The sequence below is a fragment of the Hylobates moloch genome, unplaced genomic scaffold (assembly GCF_009828535.3).
Source record: "Hylobates moloch isolate HMO894 unplaced genomic scaffold, HMol_V3 SCAFFOLD_7, whole genome shotgun sequence".
NCBI classification, from domain to species: domain Eukaryota; kingdom Metazoa; phylum Chordata; class Mammalia; order Primates; family Hylobatidae; genus Hylobates; species Hylobates moloch.
Genome location: NW_026652282.1, coordinates 85722036 through 85728919, shown reverse-complemented (window position 1 = coordinate 85728919; position 6884 = coordinate 85722036).

Below are 6884 nucleotides of genomic sequence, written 5' to 3'. Positions count from 1 at the left end.
GAGAATTGCTTGGACCCAGAAGGCGGAGGTTGCAGTGAGCCAAGATTGTGCCATTGCACTCCAGCCTGGGCAACAAGAGTAAAACTCCATCTACAAAAATTAAAGGTCTGCCTACTTAACTGAGAAAAAACAGGAAACCTTAATTTGTTTTGTTGTGCTGCTGTGCCCTGATCTTATCGGATGAAAGGCAGCTGCTCATACTGGTTAGATGTAGGGGCTTGAGAGCCACACAGCCAATGTTCAAATCTAAGTCTCGACACTTGCTAGCCCTGCCTTCACTGTGCCTCAGTTCCCTTATGTTTAAAGGCAGGCAACAATAGCTCCTCCTTACAGATGATGCTGAGGATTAAATAAGTATAGGTTTAGCTCTTACAACAGTGTCAGGAACTGAGGATGTCAATAATAAATATTAACCTTTTAAAAAATCAGTGTTAACATATTGCCATTTTTATTATTATGTGAATTTTTACTGATCGGCATAGATTGCCATTCATATTACGAAGTCTGTTAAAAAAAAAGCAATTTGCACAGCTCTTAGTAGGATATCATCTCACGGTATTCCTAAATATGCATGGTTATATTTGCATAATAGAATTTATGAAAAAAATATATAGTCACGCACTACATAACAACATTTCAATTGATGAAGGACCACATATTCAGCAGCAGTCCAAGATTATAATGGAGCTGAAAACTTCTTGTTGCATGTAAATTCTTGTTGTAACTGTCATAGCGCAATGCATTCCTCACGTTTGTGGTGATGCCTGTGTAAACAAACCTACTGTGCTGCCAGTTGTATAAAAGTATAGCACATACAATTGTGTACAATACATAATACTTGATAATGATAATAAATGACTATGTTGCTGGTTTATGTGTTTATTGTACTATACATTTTATCATTACTTTAGAACATACTCTTCTACATATTAAAAAAGGTTAACTGTAAAACAGCTTCAGGCAGGTCCTTCAGGAGGTATTCAAGAAGAAGGCATTGCTATCATAGGAGATGACAGCCCCATGCCTGTTACTTTGCCCACAAAGACCTTCTGGTGAGACAAGATGTGGAGATGGAAGATAGTGATATTGATGATCCTGACCCCGTGTACCTGACCCCGTGTAGGCCTAGGCTCATGTGTTGTGTCTTAGTTTCTAACAAAAAAAGTTTTTAAAAAAATTAATAGCAAAAAGCATATAGAATAAAGATATAAAGAAAGAAAATGGCCAGGCACGGTGGCTCATGCCTGTAATCCCAGAACTTTGGGAGGCCAAGGTGGGAGGATCCATTGAGCCTAGGAATTTGAGACCAGCTTGGGCAATATAATGAGACCTAGTCTCTACATAAATAAATAAATAAACAAACTAGCTGAGTGTGGTGGTGCATGCCTGTAGTTCCAGATACTCAGGAGGCTGAGGCAGGAGGATCACTTGAGCCTGGCAGGTGGAGGCTGTTGTGAGCCAAGATTAGGCCACTGCACTCCAGTCTGGGTGACAGAGCAAGACACCGTCTCAAAAAAAAGAAAAGGAGAGAAAATATTTTTTATAGCTCTACAATGTGTTTGTGTTTTAAGCAAAGTGGTATTACCAAAGAGTCAAAAAGTTAAAAAAATTAAAAAATTATAAAGTAAAAAGGTTACAGTAAACTTAGTATTGAATTTATTATTAAATTTAGTGTAGCCTAACTGTACAGTGTTTATAGAGTCTATAGGAGTGTACAGTAATGTTCTAGACTCCCACTTTCATTCACTACTCACTCACCCAGAGCAACTTCCAGTCCTGCAAGCTCCATTCATGGTAAGTGCCCTATATAGGTGTGCCATTTTGTATCTTTTCTTTCTTTTCTTTTTTTTTTTTTGAGACAGGGTCTCACTCTGTCGCCCAGGCTGGAGTGCAGTAGCACGATCTGGGCTCACTGCAACCTCCACCTCCCTGGCTCAAGTGATTCTTGTGCCTCAGTCTCCTAAGTAGCCAGGATTACAGGCACCCGCCACCATGCCCAGCTAGTTTTTGTATTTTTAGTGGAGACAGCATTTCACCGTGTTGGCCAGGCTGGTCTCGAACTCCTGGCCTCATGTGATCCACCTGCCTCGGCCTCCCAAAGTGCTGGGATTACAGGTGTGACCCACTGCACCTGGCCCCATTTTGTATATTTTATACCATAATTTTACTGTTTATTATTGCTTAGATATGTTTCCATATACAAATACTGACCATTTTGTTATAATTGTCTACAGTATTCAGTACAGTAACATGCTGTACAGGTTTGTAGCCTGGGAGCAACAGGCTGTACCATCTAGCCTAAGTATGTAGAAGGCTAGGTTTGTGTAACTGCACTCTATGATATTAGCACATTGAAACAATTTAACAACACATTTCTCAAAATGTATCCCCATCATTAAGTGACACATGACTGTATATATATTCAACTGTTAACAGTGCTTCTCCATAAGTAGTAGACTTTTATTAGTTTTTAAATTTTTTTTTTTTTGCTTTCCTCAGTTTTCCATTTTTATCTACAACAAAAGTGTCTTGGTTTTGGAGGTGAAAATAATAATCAGAAAAAATAAATATCACCAGCCCTACCCCATAAGATGGTTCAGCTTTGGAATGGGGAACACCTCTAAGTCAAGGGAATTAAGTAATGGGGTGGTCCCAGAACTGATGTATGAATCTATCCACATGGTAACCCCAATTGGGCAGCTTCAGGGAAATTACAGACACCTAGGAGAAGGGCAAACATGTCTCTCAAATGAAGCTTACATTTAGCAGTCAGTATCCACAGAAATTCACTGTCCAGGATTTCAGTGATGGTCACAAGATGAAAGTAGTTTCACAGCATGCTTCTCTCTGCACTCTCCCAAAGAAAGCCCCTTGAATGGAGAGTAGGCTCCTCTGTTTACCCACCTAGTTAGCCAAGCAGTGACTGCCACAGGGGTGGGAAAGAGGGAGGGACTGCGTGAAACCACCCAGGGTTCAGCACCACAGCTTCCAGAGAGGAAGGATCCTAACACAGCTGGGTTTGGGGTAAAAGTTGAGTCACAGTCTCACTCAGCAAAGAACTGCGGGAACAATCAGCACATGTGAATTAAAACACTTTTGAAATACCTTCCCTGTGCAATTAAAAATATTAGAAGAAAAGGAAAATATACACAGGCCCAACAATTGTAACACAAAATCAGATCAAGTTCTAAATAAGATTCATCCCTAAGCCAATAAGGGATTTGGGTGGTAGACTGGACTATCTTTTACCAGCATAGCCCAGATTAGTTTCTGGATTAGGCCTTGAAGGGTTACAGTGAGCATGAAAGACAGATAATTTGGCCCAGACAAATGGGAAGTTGTTTCATATCAGGATACACTGAGACATTGTTTTAGGCCAGTTAGCGCCAGAGAAACTAAGACTTTGAACATGCTGGGAAAAAGCATTTGAAAATAGTATCTACAGGTTGTTTGTGCTCCCTATAGCATATAAACTGAGAAAATGGGTATGTCTTTTAGTAAGTCTGCAAGAGTACACATGACAAGGAGGCCATGCAGCTCCCACTGTTGAGATGTGATTGTGTGTTTGTTCTCCTCATGTTTCTTCATTTTTTTCCTTTTTTTTCCATGAGGCAGCCAGGCATCTATAGAAAAAAACATGCTACAAAACAATACCATTCTCACTTACAGATATATGCATATGTAATAAAAATATAGAGCAATGTCTTTAAAATCTAAAACCTGAATTCTGCATAGTGGTTACCTCTGAGAAAGAAGGAGGCTTGCAATCAGAGAAGTCTTCAAAGTGAGTTTCAACTGCATATATAATATTACATATGTCAACATGAGAACAGGGATGTCTCTTACATTCTATAATTTTTGTATTTCTGAAATATTTCATAACAACTGTTTCAATGAAGCTTACTTCTGACTTTTAAAAAGAACCATACTAATTTAGAAATTGTGGAAAACATAGTTAAGTCAAGTCAAGAGATAAAGAATTAAGTACCAACCCACCACTCATTAATTTTGAAGAATGTATCCTTTTTTGTGCAGTTCCTCCCGTTTTATTCTCTATGCGGTCATATTTAATGTATGAGTTTCATTTATCTGGAGACTCAACATTTCCTAAACATCATAAAACCAGTAATTAAATGTGCCCCAATTTTCTCCTCACTTTACTGATGCCAGTGCCCACGTCCTTAACCATTAGGTATACAATCTTTTTCTGTGTAAGGACAGAGATCAACACAGGGGAAGTGACTCCCCATGGTCCTGTACACGAGGACAGATCTGGTATTGGGGGCCAAGGTCTCCTGATTTCAGTCCATTGCACAGCAGGCCCATCTTCATGTTCTGTTATTCTGTGCTGTCTGCTTTCTGGCCCTCAGCGGGAAGCTGCTATTTCAGCATCCAAATAGAAGTTTAAAAAGAAGAGAAGAACACAACAAATAAAAAGTAATGAGGCTATAATTTGGTTCCTTATTTCCACCATCCTCAGTATCTCATCCTAGAAAGAAATAGCACCAAAGCTTATACATCATATAAATACGTATGCATTTCTTTTTCTGATGGTTCAAATACATTGATCTCTTTGAGATGTTGATGTTTAAGTCATCTCTTGTGGGAGGGAGAATATAAGGGAGATTATATATATATTTGTCAAAGTATTAGGTACCATGTCCTTTATTTAGGTTTGCTCATTCCTCCTCTTGGCTCTCTGAAGTAAATGTCATTATGCTCATTTTATAGGTTAGCAAGGTCAGGTTCAATAAGGGTAACTCACTGCTAGAGGGTCATATTCATCTCAAGAGGCAGGAATGGGGTATTACACAAAATATTCATTTATATATATTATTTCCCAAAGTTATCAGATTATATGTATGTTTCAGCAATTTTTCTTTCTCACTCAGCATGGTAGCCTAGGATATTAGTTTTCAGTCCTTTAGTTATTGTAATCTGGCATAGTTTTGAAAATTTAATGGGAATACATATTGTTTTTCAATGTGAATTATCTGTTAATATTATTTAACCATTTCTCTATTCATTATTAAGACTTCATTCCATATCAAGGATGTAGTGTTAAGGATTTAATATAAAAGTAACCACTGAAACAAAACAATAACCATGCTAACTACTAAATAAATAGGAAGAGGAAATCAAACACATGACCTAGTGAAAGGCTATATAATTTCCTTATATTTATAGACAATACTACAGAACTGAACTTAAATGACCAAAGACTTTGATCATATTGTGGCAAATCAATTCTCCCCGACAATCACACAGGCAGGCCTGCATGACAGTCACACAGACAGGCCTGCATAGCACCCCAGTTACACAGACAAATTTCCACAGTGCTGCCTTAACATTGAGCAAATAGTTAAACCTAGGGAAATTGTTGCCCAGACATCAAAGCTAGAAATGACACATATGGTCAGTAGGAGCCTTTCGTGGGCTTCTCCCTTGCTGGAGCAAGCCAAAATAATAGACAGTTTTACAATAGGACCCATCTCGGGTCGACAAAATCTGAGAGAAGTCAAGGTAACAGAGGCAGCTGTTTGAACAGACTCATTGGAGAGTCTAAGGCAGCTCTCTGGACCAAGCTGTAAAGGAGACAAGATAGAAACAATCACTCTGGTATGACAGTAGACAGTCCTTGAAGGTACTGCGGCCCTTTTAATCAGACTTAGCAAGCATTTTTTCGCCTCTGACCTTCTAGTTGAAACAAAATTAGTTGCCAATAGACTTAGGCGAATGCTGTACTGCACGTAGGGACATAACCCCAACCTATATAAGCCTTAAGAAAATTTAACACTTTGAGTTGGTCTGGTGGAATTATCTCTGGCCTTCTCCCTGTATCCAGTTACAGTAATAAATTCCCTTCTTTCCTAGTTTGACTGCTTCTTGTTATTGGGCCTCGAGAAAATGCAGCCGGACCTGGCTTGGTTCCAGGAACAATAAGAATAAAGCTAAATGGACTTAATTCACCTATTAAAGTATTTGTAAATTTCCTATTGAAACAAAATCCAAAATTATGGTTTTTCATGAGCTATACCTTAAACAAATGAATTCAGGTAGGTTAACAGTTTAAAAATAAGTAAATATATACCAAGCAATTGACCATAACAAGAAAACAGGAGTTATAATCTTGATATTTGAGAGAGTAGAATTGAGACCAAAATGGATTTAAAGAGGTAAAAAGGCACAGTTGATAATGCTAAAGGCTACAATTCACAAGGAAAATGTGAGATACTAATACTTATATACCAAAGCACACAATACTCACCTGAATTCAAAAATGTTCAAGTGGAGAAAAAAATTAGTAATTATAGAGAAGACCTAAACAACCAAGTCCCAAGAGTAGAGCTTATAAATAGACACAGTGAACTATGAAGCCTGATATTAGGCAATACACATGCTTTTCAAATGAGCACGGAACATTCATGAAAATGGATTCCATCTGAGGCTGTTAACAAAATCTTGGGCCCAATGAGAATAGATTAAATGAGAATAGATTAAAATTGCAGAATTTGATGAGGATAATGATGAAAGCAACATATCAAAATCTAGCTAGAGTAGCTGTCAGAAGATATTATAAAGCATTAAATATCTACATGAATAAAAAGGAAAAGTAAATATTCAATTTTAAAATCCTGATTTAAAAACCCACAAGATAAATAAAATAATGCAGATGGAAAAAAATAGTTAAGGGCAAAAGTAGAAATGAATGGGCTAAGAAATAACACCCTTGTTAAAGATCAAAGTGTTGGGATGGGAAAAAAGCAAATACTGGCATTGTGGATGATGCACAAAATACCATGCTTGGATCTTGAGGAAGGTCTCCCCATAAACTCCTTATAATGCTCCCTTGAATGTAAGGATTAGGTGTGTGTGTGTGTGTG